General features: G+C 56.2%; 1 protein-coding gene across 4 annotated transcripts in view; it reads left to right on the forward strand.

Moving 5' to 3' along the window:
• LOC124241393 (semaphorin-4D-like) overlaps positions 1-23437 on the forward strand; it is a 92027-nt gene that overhangs the window by 15833 nt on the left and 52757 nt on the right. For 2 of the 4 annotated variants that reach the window (XM_046665153.1, XM_046665152.1), the window contains exon 2: positions 8629-8701. The exons of 1 other annotated variant lie outside the window; for it this stretch is intronic. The gene's annotated coding sequence lies outside the window, so the exon portion shown is untranslated. Of the gene's footprint in view, positions 1-8628; positions 8702-8748; positions 8849-23437 lie in introns of those variants that run through there. One more of the 4 variants, XM_046665154.1, reaches the window with a different exon arrangement.

The raw sequence follows: 23437 nt of genomic DNA on the forward strand, positions 1-23437 counted from the left end.
TGAGTCGATGTGTCGCTGGCTGATTGGCCTGGAGTCTCTGTAGCCTGCTGTCAACATGTGGCTGTTTAAGGTTCTGGTCACGTGTGACGGAAAATGCAAGCTGCTCCTTCAGCCCTTGGGTGTATTGTACTTATTTTGGGAAGTGAACGCATGATTCTTTGAGAGTCCAAAGGGTTGGACAAATTGACTCTTGGTCTCTGTTTTGTTCTCGATCACAGCATGCACAGACGCTAGCCCCCGTCTAATTAACGAAGCCGTTGTGCACCATAGGTGTGGGGAGAGATGGAGTGACACTTGCCGAGCGGGTCAGTGATGCATCTGCAGGGTGTCTGCGGTTAAAGTCTTGAGCGTCTTGCTTCTAGAATTCCCTTTCATTGCTTTACTCTTATACAAATACAATTTGCAAATCTACTTTTTTTCTATACAAATCAATTTGTAAATCTACTTTTCTAATGAAAAATAAAGGTGTTTTTTAAAATTGTGGTAAAATATACCTAACATAAAACTTAGGATTTCAACCATTTTAAGAGTGAGGTTCAGGGGGCCGGCCCCGTGGCTGAGTGGTTAAGTTCACACGCTCCACTGTGGCGGCTCAGATCCTGGCACGGACATGGCACCGCTCGTCAGGCCACATTGAGGCGGCATCCCACATGCCACAACTAGAAGGACCTGCAACTAAGACATACAACTATGTATTGGGGGGGATTTGGGGAGATAAGGCAGGAAAAAAAAACATTGGCAACAGTTGTTAGATGCCAATCTTTGAAAAAAAAAAAAAGGTGACGTCCAGTGGCATTGAGTACCTTCACACTGCTGTGCAGCCGTTGCCATCATCCGTCCCCAGCTCTCCTTCCGTCTTGCAAAACTGAAGCTCTGTCCCCATTCAACACCGACACCCGCCCAGCTCCTGGCACTCCCTGTGCTACTCTCTGTCTCTGTGAATCTGACGACTCTGGGGATCTCAAATACATGGAATCATACAGCACTTGTCCTTTTGTGTCTGGCTAAAAATAAAAGTGTTTTAAAAAACATTTCAACCAAATTGATGTAGTCCTTCTACTCTTTTTTTTGTATTTTAAATTAATATACAGTAAAAATGATGATATTTTTTGCTATGAGTCCTGTCAATTTTATTACTTATACAGATTTGTGTAACCTCCTCCACAGTCAGGAGACAGAACAGTTTCACCCCCAAAATCTCCCCTGTACTGTCCTTTATATTCACACCCTCCCCATGCCCCTAACGGCTGTGCCTGCTGGCCTGCTCTGTCCCTGGGGCTTCCATTCCAGGAATGTCCTGTGCATGAAGCCACACAGGAGGTGGCCTTTAGATATGGGCTTCTTTCCCGCTGCATCAGGCCTTTGAGGCTCCTTCCGGTTGTCACATGTGTCTTTTTGACTGCTGAGTAGTATTCCTTTGTATGTTTGAACACAGCTGCTGTAAGCATTTGTGTGCAGGCTTTTCTGGGAACATGCAGTTTTATTTCCTTAGGATAAATACCAGGAGTGGGATTGCTCGGTCCTATGGTGGGTGTGTGTTTAACTTTATTAGAAAACACCTGGGTGTTTTCTGGAGTGGCTGACCTGTTCTCCTTTCTCACCAACAATCTGTGAAAGTTCCAGTTGCTCCACACTTGGTATCATTAGTTATGTTTATAGCCATTCTAGTATGTGTACAATGTGCACGTTGTGGTTTTAATTTGCATTTCCTAGTGGCTAATGACGTTGAACATCTTCAGGTGTTTATAGACTTTATTTATCATCTTCTCACGAGCTTGTCTGCTTCGCACTTGATAAAGTGCCTGTTCAAGTCTTACTCATAGAATTGGGTTGTTTATTTTCTTCCTGTTGAGTTCTGAGGGTTTTTCATATATTCTGAACACAAATACCTTGTCAGATACGGGATTTGCAAATATTTTCGCCCTGTCTGTAGCTTGTTTTTTAATTCTCTTCACAGGATCCTTCACAGAGCAAAACATTTTAAGTGATGAAGTTCAGTTTATCAATTGACCAAGCGTTGATGGAGAGAACATGGAAAAATGACACGTGTTATGTTACTGATCTTGTATTCTGGGACCGCTAAACTCACTTGTTAGTTCTGAGAGCTTTTTTTGTCGATTCCTTGGAATTTTCGACATAGGTAATCATGCTGTCTTTGAAAAGACCAGTTTATTTCTTCCTTGCTAGGCTGTATGCATTTTATATCCTCTGCCTCGTGCACTAGCCAGGCCTCCAGCACAGTGTTGAATAGAAGTGGTGGACAGGGACCTCCTGCCTTGTCCCTGGTCTTAGGGCAGCACTGAGTTTCCCAACACTGAGGATCATGTTGGCTGTGGGTTTCTTCACAGACGTCCTTTATCAGATGTGGGAGCGCCCTTCTGTCCCTCATGTGCTGTGGTTTTTATCATGAGTGGATGCTAAATTTTTTCAAATGCTTTTTCTACATAATTTGATAGATTTGTTTATTTTTTCTTCTCTAGACCACGGTACCATAGGATGGATTACACACATATTGATTTTTGCATATTGACCCAGCCTTGCATTCTGGGATAAATTCCATTGATTGTGGTGTACCGTTTATGTCTATTGCTAGATTCAATTTGCAAATATTTTGTTGAGGATTTTTGCATCTGAGCTCCTGAGGGATGTTGGTCTGCAATCTTCCTGTGCTGTTTCTGTCTTTTTTTGCTATCAGGGTAATGCTGGCCTCATGTAAGTTGGGAAACATTTTTCCCTCTTCTGTTTTCTGAAAGAGATTGTATAGAATTGCTGTTATTTCTTAACTGTTTGCTAGAATTTGCTGGTAAAACCGTCTGGACGTGGAGATGTCTTTTTCAGCAGGTTTTTATCTACAGATTCACTGTCCTCGTTAGGTGTAGCGTTGTTCAGGTTCTCTCTCTCTCGTCATGGGTGGGTCGTGGTAGTGTGGGTCTTTGAGGCATCAGATGGTCCCCTCTAAGTTGTTGACTATTGTGTGCACACAGGTGTTCCCAGTGGTCCCTTACTGTCTGCTAGCATCTGTGGGGCTGCAGAGGTAGCACCTCTCTTGCCTCGTATTGGGAATGGGACTGTCTTAGACCTAGTGTTTGAAATGCAGCCTTGGGAGCGGAGGAATCATTTTAGCTGAAGGCGTTGCCCCATCTCCCTCAGCTGGGCTCCCGGGTTCACAGGGTGTCCCCAGGGAGCAGCAAATGCGATGTGTCAGGAGGAACATTAGGGTTTTAATCCACTGGGGCAGCATTAGGTGCCCAGGGTGGAAACTTAATACGTGCACCCCAGTGACCTGCATGTCTTCCTGTGTTTCCAGAAGCATCAGGCTGCCATCGGGGAGCAGTTTCACACGGGGAGAGTCTCCCTAAAGAGCAGACGAGATTCCTCCCTTTGTCCGTGACGTTTAACGGGCTGTTCCAAGTGGTGTGTCTGTAGTGCTGATTGCTTTGTGTTCTGTCTGTTTCCAGTCAAGGCCACAGCTTGGCTTACTCTTAAAACCCCGGGAACTAAGGCCAAGCGGGGCAGATGGTTTAGCCAGAGGGTCAGAAGAGACAGGTGGTGGTTTATCTGGCGAGGCCAAAGGTGGCTGGGGATGGAGGATAGGAGGCAGTATGTCCTTCATATGGTACGTTGTCTCTATTCATCATGAATCCTAAAGTGGACGTTTTTAGAAGGACAAAAGCATGGATTTGGGTTCCTGTCCCGGTGAGTTCACGCTGCTGTGACAGAACAGCACAGTCTGGGTGGCTTACGAACATCAGACTTTCATTTCTCAAGGTTCCGGGGGCTGGAAATCTGAGATCACGGTGTGAGCATAGTCGGGTGAGGGCCCTCTTCCAGGTTGCCAACTTATCCCTGTGTCCTCACGTGGGGCAGGGAGGGGGGGAGCTGCCTGGGGTCTCTTTTATAAGGACACCAGTCCCATTCACGAGGCTTCGTCCTCATGACCTGCTCACCTCCCAAGGCCCCACCTCCTGACACCATCGCCTTGGGGGTTAGGTTTCAAGGTGAATTTTGGAGCACCCAAACCTTCCGGGAGTAGCACTTCCTGATGCTGATATTGCAGTCTCTCCCTGTGTGAGAAAAGGTCACAGTTGTTTAGTAATTCTTCAAGCATGATGAATTTTGCTTCATTTAATTAAAAAATCTGTGTCACTCAGGGCTTAAGAATAGGAGAGGGATTTATGAGCAATAGAAGGAAAATAGGTTTTTGCAAATGCAGAGGGCTTGGAGGTACCTGTCACAGGTGGAGCGAAGTGGCGTCCTGTGGGGACCCTGGCGTAGTTGTAGGGCGTGGAGTTTCCTCAATGATGACGAGAAGGGTGGATGACCAGGCCCAGAACTGGGACCACCTGGGTCACTCAGTTTGGCTATTGTCTGTGTCTGTGTCCTTTGGCAACTCAGTGTGTCGTGCTGCTGGTCTGCTGCAGGCTGTGTGTGCGACGAGGCTGGTCAAGAAAGTCCAGTTGATGAGCCGTGGCTCTGACACCAGGCGATCGGAGGGCTGTTTCCAAAGGTGCCGTGTGGGATGCGCTCCCTGCGGTTGTAGCCTTGCAACAATTGGTAAGACTTGTAACCTGTCTATGTGTGATTTCCCCCTTATTATAAAAGTAGCAGGTGGACAGAAAGGGGGGAGAGCAGAACTAGTCCCTCCACTGAGAGAGTTTGGTGGCTGAGTGGTGCCTCGAGGGGTGTCCCACGTGGGGTCACGAGACCATCCGGTTGTGAGGTCTTGGCAGCTGGGCAGCCGGCCGTGAGGGTGTGAAGCGCCAGGCACGCACTCCCAGGAGAGGCTCCTGTGCCCTTGTCCTCACATGGCCACCCCCGGGGAGGCAGGCGTGCATGTGGGCGGGGGTGGGGGGCACGCCGGGAAAGGAACACACAATTCTTTTGGCGGAGAGTTTTCAGCCGCAACCCCCAAGGGGGAGAACCCTAGTAATAATTCTCATGTGACTCTGCAGATTTCTCATTCAGTTTCTTTCCAGGAGATTAGTAACATTTTCGTTTCTGTTCTGACTGCTGGTGAAAGAGTAACAAAATCTTGGAACCGTGGCTCTGGAGTTTATGGCTTAGAACCCAAGAGTTACATAGTAACAAGAGGGTGAGAGGGCCATGGAAATGGAGCCGGCATCCTGGCAGAAGGTTACCGTAACGTCAGTTCACGTCTGTCATCAGGGGAACCCAGCAAGGAATCCTTGTGACCTGGCAGTCGCCTCCCTTGGCTTCCCCCGAGAACAGCCTCCCAGGGCAGTGGTTTGTCTCAAAGAAGGAGGAGGCCGGAGGCAGCCCCTCCTTTGACATTAGGAGTTCCTAGAGATGTTCAAGGAGCCCTGGAAAGAATTCTAGACTGTCAAAAAGAAAAGGACTTTCTGAAAGTGAACTGGCGTCACCGTTCCTTATTTTCAAGGCTGTGTGAGCACAGATCTGAGCAATTACCATGGTTTTCTGTTTGAGTAATGGGGAATCTTTCTTTCACCTACATTATTTAGCGTTTTGTGTGTGGGGGGGGGTCCCTTGGTGCATGCCCCAGGCAGCTACAGCACATGCTGGGGACGTCCCCCAGCCAGGGAGGGGCTGCTGAGACACCCCGGGCCACTCTCTAGACAGTGATGCTGCGAGACCTCAGTTCTTTATTCTCTGTCCGGGGCAAACGTCCTCCCAGCTCCCCAGCTCTCCCACCGTCCCCACTTCCCTCTAGAAATAGGAGCCCTTCTTGATGCCTGTCACTCTTCCTCTCACTCTACCATCACCTGGTCCCTGGCCCCCTTTCCTCCTGAATCTCGTGGCTCCGCCCCTCCCCTCTGTCCCCCTTGGACTTCAGACTGAGCAGCGTTTGACTGGAACCCTGGAGCCTCTGGAGCTTGTCTGTCTTCCTGCGGCTCTGAAAGTTGCATGTAATGCATAGCCGTGCAAATGGTCCTCGTCTGAGACAGGCACCTGGATTCTGTCCAGCAGTGGGGCAAGTTGACTTCCCTTCACGGAAAAAGCCAGTTTTATGTTTGTTGGAAATTCATTTCAGTATTCCTTTATTCCTTATTGAGCTGAAGTTCACATAACATAAAATTAACACATGACAGTGAACAATTCAGGGGCACTCAGTACATTTACAGTGTTGTGCAGCCGTTACTTATCCAGTTCCAGAACGTTTTCCTCACCCCGAGAGGAGACTGCCTCCTGAGTTTGTGGAGGTGGGTGTGACTCAGAGCCATGGCAGTCGGCTCCAGGTCAGTATCTGGAGAGACGCTTACCTACCACTTGGCACCTGTCTGGTCCCCATGTGCCCTCGTCTGTGTGGTTCTCTCTTCGGGGAGTTTTGTCTTATACTCTCGGGTCTGCTGGATGAGAACCTTCGTGTGTGAACGCCTGCCCCATTTCCATCATTACCTGTAGGAGCACTGACCTTTGTAAGGTTCTGCATAACCCCTGCCATTTTGCTTCTAGAAAAGTCTTCCCATTGACAGTGGGGACGGGCTCACACCTCCTCACCATCATTGAGCTGTGTCATTTTTTCCATGTTAGTTCTGTAGGGAGAGAATGGCGTCTTGTTTTAATTTGATCTTTCTGGTGACCAGTGACATGATCATTTCATTCCACACGCTCGGTCACAGTACTTTTAGAAGGGACAGTCTTCGGCGGTCAGGAGAGCAGTAGCCAGGCCAGCCGTGCCCCTTGGGCATGTGCGGGGAGCCCTCCTGGGTGGGGTGGTGTCTTGGGGACTTCTCTCCCTGCAGGGAGGGGCATGGGGAGCAGGGTGCTGGGCCCTGTACGCACCTGTGTCGCTCTCTAGACGGCCCCGTGGAGCCCACCTCCTGGAGCGAGAGTCCGCCTAGGCAGAACGGCCCGTGTGCTGTGTCTGATGCTCCGAGGGCGGGTCTTCCACGGTGTGTGGGGCGCCGGGCGTGTTGAGCGCTGTTTTCCTCTGATGTCGCCCCTTTTCTGTTGCCCGCTGGCCAGCTGTGAGGTGGCTCTTGGACAGGCCCTGAGCCAGCTCTCCAACCAGCCCGAATGTGCCGTGACCCTCCGCTCCTGGGACCTCCTGGAGCCTGTGAGTTGTCAGGCAGCTGGAACCCAGAGGTCTCCTCTGTCCAGCGGGCCCACATGTTTTGGGGCTTCAAGTCATTTGTCATCAGTTGTCAAATGAGGAGTGAACCCAGACTTAGTAGAAAGAGACCCTATTGGAAGGGGTTGTCGCCGGGGGAGTGGTGTCGGAGTGGGGGGCGTGACGGTGAGATAAGCAAGTGTGTCTGGGCTCAGCAGACTGAGTTTTCCTTGTAGGGAGGTGTAGGCAGGCAGCAGGACCCGGATGTGGGGCAGGGGAGGAAGAGTGGAGCGCGGGGGTGATGGATCAGAAGGTGTGCCCGGAGGCCGGCCTGTTTTGTTGGGGGGGAGTCACCCCGAGGCTCAGCCTGTTCTCAGGTCCAGAGGCCTGGGGCCAGGAGAGAAGGCAAAGCAGAGTTTGGGTAACAAGCACTTTGTTCCGACTGATCCGCGGGGACGAGCTGTTCAGCCCGTCACTGAGGAGGTGCAGGGTGGGTTCGGGGATCTAGGCCCGGCCTTGCCCTGGTGGACAGGGGCTCTGCGAGTCTCATCCACGTCATGTGCAGTGAGCGCGTTCCGGAACACGAGGGACGAGGGTGTCGGACCCCGATCACAGGGCCAGGTGCGAGAAAGGCCGTCTAGCTGCGTGCTACGGGGAGTGGAGCGCAAGCCCCATGGGTCTGTCTGAGGTTGGCGTATCACTGCCCTGAGTGGGCCTTGTGCTCCAGCCCCCTCGGCCCTGAGCTTCCCCCAGGCCGCCCACCCAGGTCTCTCCCAGGGGACCTGCTTCTGGGGAGGGGGCCTGTGTGCTGGGCTGTGGCGGGTGGGAAGGACGTGCTACACGCAGGGGTGGCTCTGGGGCCAGCAGGGCCGGCAGGGGGCTCTGGCCATTGCAGGCTGTGCACATGAGCTGCATGGTGGGCCTGGTAGGGGGTGGGGGGCCCAGGGCCCTGCAGGAGCTGGAAGGAGCGCCTGGAGGAAGGCTCCCCGGCTTGTTGCTCGCGTCCCCTCTGCGGCTCTGAGTCCTGTGCGAGACGTGGTCCGCCTGCCCTGCTCTCAGGGTTGTTGGAAACCCTCAGACATCCGGATACGTTTCTGGTTTCTTCCTTTTTTTTTTTGTCTTTGACCCTCCTCCTCCTCCCCCGCTTCCTCTTCCTCTCATTTTGGTTTCTAAGCCCATAATTCGTTTTAAAACTGAAACGTTGAAATGCTAAGCTCGAACACCTGCATTTTCTTACTACCTGCTTCTGAGTCAGGGACGGAGGGTAGGGGAGCTTGGTGCAAACACATCCTTCTTCATTCAGACTCGGTCGTCGCTCCCACCACTGCTGGCGAGGCCTCGCCCGCTGACCCCCTCTGTGCCCCCAGGAGCTCACGCTCAGTGTCACTTGTCACCTGAACTAGGGTGCAGAGACACCCTCTGCTCCCAGTTCACACCGTGAGGCTGCATCTGGTCTCCTGGCCAGGTGAGCCGTGCCCCGTGGCTGAGCCAGGGGCCTGTGGAGTGGCCGCGATGTTGAGTCTGCGTGTACATGTAGGGGGTAAGGGATTCTGCTCATGGCTCCCTGCCAACATGTCGCCTTTGTCTCTCTGTCCCAGACTCTGCCATCACCAGACAGTGGGAGGAAGCCGCATCCCGGCTGCTGGAATGTTTGATGACACCGATCATCAGGTACGGGATGAAAGCCACCTGCAAAGTCTGGTTCTTTCTAGAAGTGGCTCCTGAGCAGGTCTTGGCGTGGGTGTCCAACGCCTGTCAGCAGCTGCATCTGTCTGTTGCCTCCTGGTGGCAGCCGTGACTTGGGAGCCGAGAGGGAAGGTGGGTCTCAGGAAGCTCAGGTCATTCTGCCCAAGGTCACAGTCCATCCGGGGACTTTGGCTACAGAGGACATCAGTGCCTTGTGTGACATGGGCAGGAGAAGGGCCCTGTGAGGCTGTGCTGGGGGTGTGGGCCTGAGGGTGGGCGCCCAGTGGTCAGCACCAGCTTCCGTGGGTAGCAGGGAGAGTGCCGGGGGCCGAGGAGGTGCCTGTGAGGCCCACCCCTGCCTGGACCTCCCCACGTCCCCTGGGGGCCAGCTTGGCATGCAGCACTTGCATATCAGGTCCTTGGAGGTGGTCTGTTGTTGCAGTTGGGGTGGCAGAGCGCATGGTCCTCCCTTCTCTTCAGTCTCACTTGTTCACCCCTGGGGGTCAGGATGGTCCTGTGTGGGATGGCAGCCCCGGAGCTGCAGAATGGTCTTGGACGCTTCTTGTGGCTTGGGTGCCTTTGCTTTCTCTGAGTGAGAAGAGGGGTGAGAGGAAGCCATTCTGTTTGTTTGGGTTGGGGGCCGACAGTCTAAGAATAAACTTCCAGAAGAGCCAGGAAAGTGACCAGGACCCATTCCTGGCACCTCTGGACGTGGGGATGGAGGAGGCTGGTGGAAACGTGAGGTGGGGTCCGTCAGTCACACCCCGAGCGGGGAGGGGACGCGGCCACTTCCGACCCACAGCACCTGCAGCTTTCCCGAGACCTGGGTTAGAGGTCTGAGCAGACGTGCCTGGTTGGAGGGCGTTTCCAGGAGCGACTTTGTTTTCAGCGTGTAGGGTATTTGAGTACCGCGTCCTCTCCACAATGCCGTCCTGCTGGCCAAGTTGTTCTCAGGGAGTGAGCGCTCGGAGTTCATCCCTGATGCCGTCCCCTGGGAGCATCCGTCCCTCTCCCCACCCCCATGTTAGGAATCCCCGTTGGCTCTACCTTCCACGTGTAAATAGTCCTCTTACAAAAGACAGTTTAAAAGGAAATGCTTAAGAAGATTAAAAAATATTCTAGAATTTGTGTTGAAGTGGAAAAACACCCCACTGTGAAGTGATGAACTTTCATGCAGTGGTTCCTACGGAAGCTCTGCGTTGCTGGGCTCTTCATGCGAGGACCAAGCAGTCTGTCCCTCTGATGCTGCTGTGAGCCCGTGGTCTCTATGATGGGTCCTGGGGACGTGCCGTGAACCAAGGTTGGCCTCTGCGAGGAGCTGACTGCAGGGGTCGTGTGTCCCCCACTGAGAGAGGGGCCAGCGGCCTGGGAGGCCCGGGTCTGAGGTGCGGGATGGTCAGGAGTGCAGGGGATGCCCATCATGGGGCCATCGCCTGCCTGTCTGCTTTCCCGAAACACAGCACGGGGGGCCGCAAGGGGTTCTGCAGCCTCCCAGGCTGGATGGTGTGGACATCCGTCTCGGGAGCTCGAGAACAACAGGGCATGATTTTATGTCTCACCTGTGGGCTCCTGAGGCCTGGATGCACCTGTGCCGAGACCTGAGTGCAGAGACTGAGTTACTCTGCGTGCAAGTGTTTGGGGCTGCCTGGCCTTTAACAACCCTGTGGGCTTACCAAGCATGCCGTGTCTGCCAGCAGGCTGCCCAGGTGCCAGGGTGGCCCCCAGAGGCAGGGGCGAGAGGGGAGGCCTGTCCGCAGGAGGGGTGCTTTATCTCTAGCACGTGGCTGTCAGTGTCTGGCAGAGTGGCACTGGACCTCGGTAGATGTAATTAAGCGACACTGAAATGGACTTAATTCCTTCCGCGTGTGTTGGAAGGCCTTGGAGGGTCTCCTGGGTCCTCCGTGACGATGGCCCAGGACTGTCCCCCCAGTGCATTAGGGTCTCATGGGCGCTCCTCCAACTAGTTGTGAGTGGTCTGGGCTTCTAGTCTCTGAAGACAGGCAGAGGGCCTTAAAGTTCACGACTCGTTAATGTGGAAACTGCACATGGTAGCCTTACCCTAACGCTGGTCTGCACGCGGTGTTGGCCCAAATGGATCATCTCAAGGCCTGCAGTATAGACTGTGTTATAGGACAGCAGCCTACTGACAAGGCACGTGTGGAGCAGTGAGTCCAAGAGGACAGAGAGCCGAGCACCGTCCGGCCGCCTCACGCCAGCTCAGGGGCCAGCCCTGGGAGCCGTCTCAAGAGAGAGACCACCCGCGGGCGCTGCTGCCTTATCCGTCCTGGGAACGGGTCTCCGAGGAGCCAGGCCTGAGGCGGGCGGAGGGCTGCTGTCCGGGACCTCCGTCCGTAATAGTCACTCAGCACTGCCCTTGTCGGGCCCATTTATACTGACCAGAAGCTTCCACACCTGGCCCCGCCCTGGCTCCTACAGCAGAGCCCCACGTGGGCGATGCTGCTCCTTCCTGCTCTGGACCCGTGCTGTCCAGCGCTGTGGCCAACACCGTGCAGAGTGCTGGGCGCTCCTCGTGTGGCTGGTTGGAGCCCAGTGAGCTGGGAGCATAAATACACGAGACGAGCTGGACGCAGAGGGAGGCAGAGCATCCGTTCATGGCTCTGTGTTATTTACGAGGGGACATGATCGATCGTACTTTGGATGTGTATCGGGGTAAATAGAACATACTATTAAACTGACTTCTCCTGTTTGTTTTCCCAACTCACCGTGGCTTCTGGGAACATCTGAAATCTCACGTGTGGCTCACCTGGGCGCGTGCCCGCTGTTCTGTGGGAAGCACAGCTCTAGGCTGTTCTTTGGTGCCCTCTGCATTTGAGGTCCCCCACCCCCGTCAAGGCCCAGCCCGTGGGGTTGGGAGGCACTGATGAGTAATAGTACCTTGAAACCAGCTTGACGTGCTAGTGTTTTTGCATTTCTGTGGACAGTTTACCAATGGGCTGCTGGGCCCTGTGGAAGAAATGGGTTTCCTGCTCAGATCGCGTTTCTCCCAAACAGAAACCCAGAGCTCTCCTGTGGGGAGCACGTGCTGCCCTCAAAGGCCAGCCAGGCGTCCCACTGCCCAGGCTCCCCGTTATCCAGGCTCCCCATTGTCCAGGCTCCCTGTCTTCCATGCTCCCTGTTATCTGGGCTCTCCATTATCCAGGCTGCGTGTTCTCTGGGCTCCCCATTATCCAGGCTCCCCAGTATCTAGTCTCCCCGTTGTCTGGACTCCCTGTTGTCCAGGCTCCCAGTTGTCTGGGCTTCTGCCTCCCTGTTGCTGTGCATAAGAAAGCGTGCATGCGTCTGCAGCCTGATTTTCCTCTTAGGACTGGATCCTGCCCATGTTGGTTGTGAGTGGGGCCGCACGCCAGCGCCGGCTTCGATGAACCGCTGCATGTTCCGGTGGGCGGAGGGATCCCCGTTTAACCCTCTCCTGCTCCTGGGAGTCCCGCTGACACGCTGCTGGATGGGGCTGCCGTTTGAGCAGCTGCAGGGCACATGGCCCAAGTCCGCAGGGAGACCCACAGGGCCGCCACATGTGGCCAGGCTATTTATATCCCACAGAGGCCCGTTTTTCTCTGAGAAGAGTGGGCACGTGGCAATGCTGTCACGCTGCTGGGTGACACCAGTGAAACGAGCCTTTCATTAGATGACTTGCTGGTGCGTCCCACACTTTTCCATGCCCGTGCACGGGCCTTGGGGTTTTGCATCTGCCCTGCTCTGCTGTGCGAACGCACACAGGGAGCGCGTGCAGAGCCATGGCCCCTGGTGGCTGTGCTCCTGGCGACGGGATGGCAGGGCCCAGGTCAGCAAGCCCTGGCTCTACCACAACCTCCAGGGGAGGGCAGGTCCCTCTGGGGCCCATCACTCCACAGTGTACTGAACTCCCAAGCTGGGCCTGACACATTCTAGGCACCAGGGCCTCCATGTGGAAGAAGTATTCTGGTGCCCTGGAAGATGGTCTGCAAACGGGATCAGTAAGTCAGATGTAAGGGGGTCAGGTGGTGATGGCTGCCGAGAAGAGAAATCAAGTGGAGAAGGGGCCCCAGGAGGCCTTGCCGAGAAGGACAGTTGGTTGAAAAGACAGGAGCTGTGCCTGGGTTTGGGGAGGATGGTTCTAAGCACAGGGAACAGCATATGCAAAGGCCCTGTGTCAGGAGTATGCCTCCATTGTTGGGGGGAGGTGAGAGCAGATAAGGTAGATGGTGAGCTTCTTGGTGCTCAGGGACACCGAGATGGGAGCCCTGAAAGCTGAGGGTTCAGACAGGACTGCTGGTTTCCGAGGAGAATTGATCATGGAGGACAGGACAGGGCATCCCACTAGGAGTCTGTGAGGTGATCCAGGAGAGAGGTGGTGGCTTGGGCTAGGGTGCAGCAGTGGGGGTGGGAGGATGGCCTGATGGGCATGTATTTGGAGGTGGGGCCGAGGGGATTTGCTGCCTGGCTGCATCTGGAGTGGGGTGGGGGCCGAGGACGCACCCAGGTTTTGGCTGAGCAACTGGAAGGATGGAGGGTCGACTTAGGGGTCAGCTCCACTGGGAGGCATCCCAACCTTGGGAGGCGGGGAGCATGGTTTGGGGACACGTGAAGTTTGGAGGGGAGGAGGCCCTGGGAGCCATGCCTGGAGTCAGGGAGGGCCTGAGGACAGCCCCGAGGGCTGGGTCCTGGCTGGAGACAGAGCGCTGAGTCCTTCCGGGAGTTGGGCCTCCTCGCCGGGGAACCTCCCTCATTCATGCGTCCGTCAGATGAGGCTGGCCCGTGCGGGCCATGAGGATGGGCCCGTGGGGGTGAGGTGGCCCTTGACAGATGGGAGACCTGGCCGAGTGGCTGCGTGGGAAGGGAGAGGCTGTGGGCAGCATCCAGGGATGCGAGTCTGGGGGTGCACCCCAGCTGAGCCCTGTGTGGCACTCCCAGGGGCTGGGCACTAAGGCGTCTGGAGGCGGGGCTTGGGAGTGTGGGCAAGGCAGAGCCCGCTCCCTGGCCTGGACTTTGCCTTGCGTCTCAGGGCGGTGTGTTTGGGGAGCGGGGGTGGGGGGGTGGGTTGAAGAAGGAGGCACCGCCGTCCTCCGGGTGAGCCTCAGAGGGACTCTCTCCATACCTTCATCCGCACTTTTCACTGCCCTGTTGGAAGGCGTGAGCCCAGGGCATGGACGGCCCACACCTGTGGGTCAAAGGGGCACTCGCTTTTGCAGGAAAACTCCGTGGGTAGCGGAGTTGCCCTCTGTGCTCTCTACACCCCGAGCGAGGCCCGGTCGAGTTCGTTATGGAGATGAGATTGTGCATCTCGTCTTCTTGCCCTGTTGGGGGCGTTGGTTACTGACCGGCCCATGTTCCATTATGAACTTGGACCAAGCCCACCCGGAGCCACTCACTCAGGCTCCAGGGTTGGTCTTCCGGTCCCTTGTAATAGGCCGAAGAACGGCCCCAGTGAGGTCAGCTTCTAATCCCTGGGACCTCTGAGTGTTACCTTCTCCAGAAGTAGCGACTCTGCAGTTAAGGCTCTTGAGATGGGGAGGTGACCTGGGTTGTCTGGTGGGCCCTGAACTCCATCACAAGTGTCCTTGCGCTAGAGAGGCAGCAGGGATTTGAAAGACAAGAGGAGAAGGTGACAGGAAGATGGAAGCCGCGATTTGAGTGCTGTGGGCGTGACACTAATTTTATGTGCCAGCTTGACTGGGCCACCGGTGCCAAGATGCTTGGTCAAACCTGATTCTGGGTGTGCCTCGGAGGGTGTTTCTAGGTGAGATTAGCATTAGAATCTGCAGACTGAGTAAGCAGCTGGCCCTCCCCCATGTGGGTGGGCCTCAACCGATCAGTTGAGGGCCTGAAAGGAGCAGAAAGGCAGAAGAAGGGAGAATTCCCTCTCTTGGTGTGGCTGTCTTTGAGCTGGGACGTCGGTCTTCTCCTGCCTTCAGACTTGGACCTGGACTGGATCTTGCGCCGTCAGCTCCCTTGGGTCTCCAGCCTGCTGACTGCAGACCTGGGGCTCTTCAGCCTCCGTGATCACGTGATCCGATTCACTGTCATAAATCTCTTTCTCTCTCTACACGTCCTATTGATTCTGGTTCTCTGGGGACCCTGACTAATACAGTGGCCACAAACCCGGGGATGCCAGCAGCCACCAGGAGCCGGAAGAGGCAAGGAACTTCTCCCAGAGCCTCTGAGGATCACAGCCCTGCTGCCACCGTGATTTCAGCGCCATGAAACTGGCTTCAGACCTGGCCTCCAGCACTGCGAGAGAGCAGATTTCTGTTGTTCTCAGCCACCCGGCGTGTGGTCGTTTGTTAGAGCTGCCGCAGGAAAAGAGTGCAGCCAGTATAAACAGCGCTGCGTACACGGCCGGCCACGCGCACGGGGCTGTAAGTGGGTGCATGGATTTCAGGGAGCCGCCCCGCTGGGTCAGGGCGTGTCTCTCTCTGTTTTATACATCTTGCCAGATCAGTCTCCACAAAGGTCTAACAGTTTGTCTTGCCCGGTGAGGAAGAGTACGTACCTGGTCCCAGCATGCTTTCAGTTGAGGGCGTGAGGGGTCCTCCCGACTGTGTGGGTCTGGGAGGGCACAGCTACGTGCTGTTACGGGACGCAGGTCCCCCTGGGTCCCCGTGACTGTGGGTGTTCGCTCAGAGAGCCCTTGCGGTTGCATCTCTCCGTCCATGAACGGCCCGTTGGTGCTCGTTGCCCAAGTTTCTCTGAGATGTTTCCCTCTCCTTGCCTGTTGGTAGGGGCTGTTCATTTGTTCCCGACATCGGTGACCGTCTCCTGTGCTCCTTGAGAACGTGCATTCCCGGTTCTGTGGCTTGCTAGCTGCTTCTGCTACGGTGTCACTTGCTGTCGAGATGAAATCAGGTTGCATCGACCGTGTCTCTCGCGCGCGACTTGTGGGCAGCCGTGTCTGTCAGGAAGATAAAGGGCTGTCTCCCGATTTCCTGGCAGGGTTTTATTGCTTGTGTTCTGGAGCTCAGCTCCTCAGCGTGTTGGGAACGCGCATGCATCACGTGGAATGAGAAGTTTGAGGGGGGCGTCCAGCTTTCTTTCCTCCCAGTGCACCAGCGCTGGTTATTCAATAGTCTGTCCTTTGACTGACAGGTTGGACTTCACCTTGTGGTACTTTGGTCTCGTGTAAACTGCTTTCCTTCGGGGAGTCTCCTGTTGGGCCTGCTGGCCTGTTCTTGTGCACGATGACATGCAGCAGGAGCGCTCCCGTATGCGCCCCTGTGGCTGTGTGTGTGTGTGTGTGTGTGTGTGTTACGCGTTTCTCGTGGCCCCCGGGCAGAGGAAGACTGGGTGGACGCTTGGGGGCTGTGCTGCCCGGGGCAGCGGGCGGGAGGGTGGTGGAGGTGCGAGGGAGGGCCAGGTGAGAAAGGACACAAGGCCGTCGAGCTGTGTGCCAGTGCCCCTGTGTGCATGCGGAATTTCAAAAGGTTGTTCAGCAAGTGACATCACCATGTCCAAGGGATAAGGCGCTAAAGGGAGAGAGAGTTTGCCGAGGGGGTGGCAAGATAACACGTGACTGGCCCGTGCGTGTGCCCTTGGCGTGTGTGTGTGCTGCTGTATCCAGGTTCCCCATGTCTGACCTTGGCTGCCCTCAGTAGCTCACACCTGGGCACTGACTCAGGCCCTATTGGAGGCAGCGCCCCAGATGCCCTCTCCCCAAATGCTGTCTGTGTCCCCTGGGCATCCTCTCTGTCCCCCAGACACCCTCTGTGTCCCTCAGATGCCCTTGGTGCCCAGCTCCGGCTGTGCTGCCCCAGCTGGGCCGGCCGCACCCACCTGGGCCCTTGAGGCCAGGGCCAGTGCCTCTGGTGGCCCTGGTCCCACCCACTCTGCAGGTGGAGATGTGCCTTGAGCTTCCCACACCTGACCCCACACAGGAGTGACAACTAGCAGACTCGCCTGAGGAGGTCGCCTCAGCAGAGGTGGGCGTGGGTAGGATGGGGTGAGTGGGCGTCGGTGCTGCGGGCCGGGACTGTCCACACTCTGTACCCCAGCAGGTTCTCCTTGGCAGCTGCTGGTGGCCCAGCCTGATCTACAGGTGGCAGTCATGGCAGGTGGGGTCCAGATGCGTTTCACGGGGCGGGCTCCTTTGTCCTAGACACCTGTGTGACTGGAGACTGTGCAGGAATAATCAGACCAGAGTGCAGCCCGTCTGGGCCGAGGTCAGAGGAAGGTGAACCGGGAGCCTTCCTGTGGGCGGAGGACGATGAGCCGGCCTCGTGGCTGGGGGGGAGGGGGGGGGGGGGTGGGGGGAATGGAGAACAGGCCCCGGGGGGGGGAGGAGGAGGAGCCATTCCCGAGGGGAGGACAGAGAGCAGCTGACGCTGGGTGGGAGGCGACACCCCACTGTGAGAAGTGCTCCTGGGGCTCTGGGCTTATGCACACGGGGGAGTGGCCTGGGGGAGTGGCCTGTGTGATGCACTGTCCTCGGGAGTTTGCAGACAGTACCTGGCACCCCCGACTGGGAGTTTGCCTGGGGCATGTGAACCCGGCCCAGCGCTGTGCCGTTTGTGCCCGGTGGTCTGGTCTGTTCCCTCACTGGGCGGGTGCAAGGAGGGCTGTCTGGTGTGAATCTCCTGCAGGGCTGCATGCATCGTAACCCCCTGGGCTGTTGGGCTCCTAACAGGAGAGCTCACAGGGTCGGGGGTCCCGATTCTTTGCCAGCTGTTGGGTGGCTGTGGAAATGAACCTCATCTGTTTCCAGATTTCCCCGTGGACTCTGTTTCTAGTCAGTGGAGGACGGTGACCCCGGGCAGACAGGCAGTTTGTTCTGATCTTTCAGATTGTGAGCACCACCCTCCTCTGAGATCCTGCGGGCGCCCGGTTCCTCTCCTCTGGGGTCCTGTGGGTGCCCGGCTCCCTTATCATTCTTCTGTGCTGCCCAGCCCCAGCGATGAGCGCTAGGCAGCCCCTCCCCTGCCCCCTTCGTCCCCCAGGCTTGTGTCCAGCAGAGCCTGTCCCATTGCACTCGCGCTGATGTGACCTGGGCCACGTGGGAGAAGTGAACCGAGTCGGGGGCCAGAGGCCACGGCCAGCAGGGGAGGGAAGGCCACGTGGCATGCTCCTGGTGCCCTGGCTGGGGAGGGTCTCGCCAGCCTCACATGTGAGGGTCTGTGCGTCCATCACCTACATGATTCGGGCATGTGCACACAGAGCCGCACATCCAGGGGGAAGAGAGACGTGTAAACACAGCCGTGGACCGGTGCCCCGGGAGGCGCTGTCAATCCCCTGGCATCCGCCTCCTCCCTGCCCTCTGGGTGGTGACCCCTGCGTGAGGGGGTCGCAGCCTGCGCCTTGGGCCAGCTGCAGCCCTCTGTCCTCGCAGTGGAGCCTGGGGTGGCGCTGCTGAGCAGAGGCCAAAGTTTGACAGGGTTTTCGTGCCTGCTTGGGTGGGAAAGCTGGAAGCAGAAATCGTAGGCCTGGTGTAGGGGCTGAAATGGAGGGAGGAACCAGGGTCCGTGCGGACAGGAAGCAGCCACAGCCATGTGGACGGAGGGTGCCGGGCGCTTGGGACCCTACAGCCCCCGGAGGAGACCCCAGGGCTGAGGGGGTTGGTGGATCTGTCTTCCTACCTCTGGCTCCCTGTGCCCCTTTCTTGTGGCCAGGGCAGCCTAACACAGCATGGCCCAGGTGCTGTGGCCAGAGCCCAGGGTCACCCTCTGTATCAGCACAACTGCCACATCACTCCTCTGGATGTGTCTTAATGTGCTGCACTCTCTTGTCTCAGGGCCTTGGGGTTGTCTGCCTGGGAAATGCACAATTCCTCCAGCCAGACGATGGCCCATCTACCAGGCAGACCCCAGAGAGCCCCACGATGGCCTGTCCACCACGCACACCCCTGAGAGGCTCATTTTTCTGGAAGATGAAGGGCACTTTTCCCAGAAGGGCCTGGGCTGCATTTGAAGGCTGTGGAGGCCCCCCTGGGTGCCTGAGCAGAGGGCAGGGCCAGTGGGGGCAGAGTGGCTGGGAACATCAGTGCCTAGTGCGTGTGCAGGTGAGGAGTCTGTGGGAGAGAAGCCTGTATCCTGGTTGCCCGCCCGACAAGGGTCATGTTGAGAGGGAGCTGATGAACCCCTGGGCCTCCGTCGTCTGTCTGGACCGTTCCTGGTAAGCTGCAGGCTGGCTGGTCCGTGTCACTGGTGCTTCTCCTCGCCCTAGCTGGTGCGAGTGCTTTGTGGCTGTGACCAAGGCCGTCACTCAGGGCAGAATTACTCTGTAGTGTGTTCTTGGGCTAACAAGGATTGCGTTAATGCTTAAAATTGATACTAAGATGTGGTGATCTTGAACATGGGTGGGTTGGTGTTCATTTGGCCAAAATTGGTGCGTTGCGTTCACTGCTAACTTTTTTGTAAATGGAAAATACGGGACCTGTAAATAGGTTTTTAAAAATAGACACTTCTCTTGCTTTTTACTGTAAGTCAAGTTGACCCATCGATGCACCTTGGGGCCTGGGGTCTGTGGGCTGCGATGATCTTGATGTCTATCTCTCTTGAGGTCTGTCTCTTGAGGTCTGTCTCTCGGGCTGAGCCAGTGCTGAGGGAGGAACACTTTGAAATGGAAGTGAAACCAAACTTCGCATCTCATTATTTGTGGATGGTGAGGCTGTTCTTGGAAACCCATAGCTTCTCTTTGGCACCTTAATTTTTTTGTGAAATCTTTAATCACTGAAGAAATATGTTACCCAGGTGCAAGTGTTTCTTTTAATATCACAGCTGCTTTACGAGAATTGCCTTCAGAGCTAGTTATCCTCAGAGGCGGTTTGCAGACCAGAGTGGTTTCCACCCTCAGCAGCTAGATCTTAAAGAGAAAGAGGATTCAAAAAATCCGATTTTTTAAAACAGATGACCTGTGTATTATAAATCCATGAGAATATCCTAAAATTCTCAACCATATTGCAGACTTGGTAAATGTCTTAAACTTCATAAATTATTTATAATTGTAGTTGAAGGATATAAGGAATTCTTGAGCTCATTGCACGAGAATACCTTTAAAGCCAGAAATGTTAGTCTCTCACAACGGCCAGAATAAGCCTTTTCTTCATGCTGGTTTGACGGGAGCAGCTTTACACTCACGATGGATGGATTAATATTTTCTCTAATTTGGTGACCCAGCTCTGACACTGGTGAGGGGCGCAGTCATGCGGCTTCCTCGGCAGATGTCCTTGAGTGTGCCTTCTTGGGCTTCCAATGAGCATCACGAGGCCCTGGGAGCCTCTGAAGGTCGTCCCCCAGCCAGGCCGGGGCGTGACATTCCTACCGAGCCCCCTGAGCACCAGCCGCATCCATCCTGCCTCTCCTGCCTCTTGTCTCTGAGCTGACGCTCAAGGCGTTGTCACCAAAGGCTCCTTGCAGGGGAAGGAGGTACGAGAGGTCACTGGGGCAGGTGCCTGGAGTCCATGGGTCCGTCCTCCGCAGGGTGTACATCTGTCACTCCTCCTTGTCACAGTCTTACCGCACCTCGAGTAGATTCACCCGCTCCCACGGCCTCTGTGGATTATGAGAAACTGTCCAGTTGGAAGGGACAAGGCCCGTCGTGCTGGCAGCCACCTGGGTGCTGTTGCTGCAGGTGGGATGGACTCGCACCTTGGTTGCTGGGCTGAAGGGATTTTAGACTTGGGGTCTGGGACCAAGCGGGTTTCCGTCCTGCCTGGGCGGGGCGTGGACCTCTTCTACAGCGTCCGTCCATCAGACAGGTACGGCCAGTCCCCGTCTCACTTATGACCGAGGCTCAAACACTCAGTGTGTGGCAGTTACCTGTGTCCCCCCACCCAGGTCACCTTCCTGCTTGCTTCCGCCCTAGACACGTCAGCCAGACCTCTGTCCTGGTGACAGCCATGAGCACCTGGAGCCTGTGCCCATTTCAGGCGGCAGACGTGGGTTGGTGCCCACCATCACCAAGGGCCGCCATGTCCCAGGACAGTATCCTCCCCTCAAGGAGGATGGGGTTGCTGGTGGCAGCAGTGACTGCAGAGGCTCAGCCTGTGGGCAGGGGTGTGCTGGGGGGTCAGTGCTGGGTGCGGGGCTGGAGGCCGTGGTCTGGGAGGCTGGGCCTGCCTGCTGCCTCACAGTGTGCCTCCTTCCAGGCCCTGCAGGGTAATGGGACGGCCCGGCCCCACCCACCCCTCAGACACCATGCGACAGTCCCTGGAGAGGTGCTGATGGGCTGTGGTCAGGAGGCGGCCAGGCCTGCAGCCCGGGACAGTGGGTGCTTCTGTGCCAGCACTTGTCCTGGGTTGGTGTCACTCCACCCAGCTGTGCCGTGGCTAGGAGTCGGGAACGCCTTGCACACATCACGCCCTCATTCACTCTCACCACCCCACCAGGCACCTCGACTCCCCGCTTTTACGGCTGGACTCTGACCTCAGGGGGAAGTGGGGGTGCTGAGCACTTGCCCAGGCTCTACAGGGGAACCCGGGAGAGGGTTGGCTCGCTTGTCCTTGCCCTGGAGCCGGAGGCGCTCGGGGACTGCCATGGCCAGGCCTGCGTGGTCCTCAAGCACTGAGGGGCTGGCCCTTGGCGAGACCCCTTCTCCCTCCCCCAGGGTACCGAAGGGCCTTTCTCCCAGGGACAAGAGCTCCTTCCTTCTTCCTCTGCCAGGGCCCTGAATGAGCCCACAGAGGAGAACAATCGGGCCCACATCGCGCACAGCCCGCCATTCAAAGGGAGAGAATGGGGCGAGCGTGTTCCACGCCCGAGGGAAGCTCACTGGGGCCTTGTCCCCTGCTGAAGGGTGCCTTGTGGCCGGCCCCGTGGCCCCGCCCCACCTGTGCCCCTGGACCCCATGGCGTCGGGACAGACACCCTGGGCAGCAGAGGACCCCGTGAGGATGGGGCGGCCGGCCAGCCTGTGTCCTGAGCGCCGTCCTGCCCGTGGCCGGCACAGGGTCAGGGAGCTGTCTGCGAGCCCGGCCCCGGGAGAGGTGAGGCCACCGGGCGGGCCGCAGGGCTTGGCTCTTTAGGGTTTGCTGCCAGGGGCTTGGGGTTTCCCTCTTTCTTTACAGATGGTGTATTTTCTCTTAGGAAAACTCCAAGGACCTGCAAACTACTAGGCACAGGAGTGTGTAGAAATCAGAGTTCGAGTTTTTCTCTGAGTGCTTGCCGTGTGTGAGCGTGCTGAATCCCCCTCATAATGGGGGGACGTCCGGCCATGCCCACTTTGTGGACACGGAGGTTGTGCACAGAGGGGCCAAGCGCCGAGCACATCCTGCATTTCTTATCTGTGTAGACATGCTTTCGTTTTCCCAAGGCTCACAGCTCGGTTGAGTGGAAGGGAGCTGAGCAAGCAAGCAGGTGTCCTTCTGTCCCCAGCCTGAGTGACTGGGGCCCGGATGACTGGCCACCCTTCTTGAGGACCAGAGGAGTCCTTCTGTCCGTCCAGCTGGTCAACGAGCATCCGGGGCTGAGGCTGTGGTCGGCTGGGTGCTCTGCTGGCCTGGGGATGCTCCTGGTTCCTCTTCTTGGAGGCTGGTTCTGGGCACCGGGCTGGAGTGTTCTCCACCTTCCTTTATCGTTAGGATCGCCTCCGTCTCTTGGTTTCTCCATTTCACCTGCACTCTGTAAGGAAGCGGGTGGAGGCTGTGGGCACCAACTGACCTGCCACCTGTGGATGTGGCCCTGGCAGATGCCCAAGTGGGGCCATCCAGGGGCTGGTGGTGGGCTGGGCGGGACACAGTGGTCCCCGGGACCCCTCCAGGCCCTGGCGGCTCTACACGAAGGACCAGGTGTGGCTGCCGTCCAGGTCTTCCTTGAAACGTGGTCTGTACAGTGAGCCATGCATGCCACCATGTCCAGCAGGCCCAAGCGTGTGGAAGTCTGAGATCTGGGGAGAGTGTCGTCCCGGGGGGGTGGGGGTCGAGCCCTGGAGGGGGTGACAACCACACCAGAAACTCGGGCAGTGCCTGCTTGAAAAGGCCGCCCGTGTTTAGAGGGCCCATGAAAAGAAACAGAGGCAGCAAGTGCGGGGCTGGGGGCTGTGCAGGGAGAGGCTGCGGTTGGTATTTACATAGGAATGGGCTCTGAATGGGGGCACTTGTAATCCTTCCAAAATTGGGGTAAAATTTGCATCTGAATGACTCCTCAAGTCCAGATTGCTGTGGAATGTGCTGGTTTCCTTGTTATTTTCCAGTTTCTCTTAATAGTCATTTGCATTTTTATTCAACCAGCATTCTTAAAATCCATGCTGCCTGACCGTTGCCTTTATCCTGACTTTTCCTAGCCTGGATTTCTGCCTCGACTCCTCCCACCCTGTCCTCAAGGTGGGAAGACGCCCCCAGCTGCCCCCCATCCTGCGTGGCACCCAGGAGGGCTCTGGGCTCTCAGGCTGCTGGCTCAGCCCTCAGGAGACAGACAGGTTCTGTTCGGACTTTGCAGAATTACGGAGTATATATTAATTACTTCGCAGCATCAAGAAATTGGGAGATCCCTAAAAACATAGTTATTTTCTAGAAAAAAAGAAATCAGAAGTTGTGCTTATCCTGGGTCTCATTACCAAATGGCAGCAGAGGTCAGATAGGGTCTGCAGGCGGCAGAATACTAGTCTCTAAAGACATCCACATGCCAATCCCTGGACCCTGGGAAGATATTACTTTACCTGGTAAAGGAAATTTGCAGGTGTGACTGAGTTACGGGTTTTGAGATGAGGAGATGATCCTGGATTATCTGGGTGGACCCTAAATGTAATCACAAGATTCCTAATGAGAGAGCGTGAGGAGGGCAGGGAGGAGCGAAGATGC

The sequence above is a fragment of the Equus quagga genome, chromosome 6 (assembly GCF_021613505.1).
Source record: "Equus quagga isolate Etosha38 chromosome 6, UCLA_HA_Equagga_1.0, whole genome shotgun sequence".
Classification (NCBI taxonomy): domain Eukaryota; kingdom Metazoa; phylum Chordata; class Mammalia; order Perissodactyla; family Equidae; genus Equus; species Equus quagga.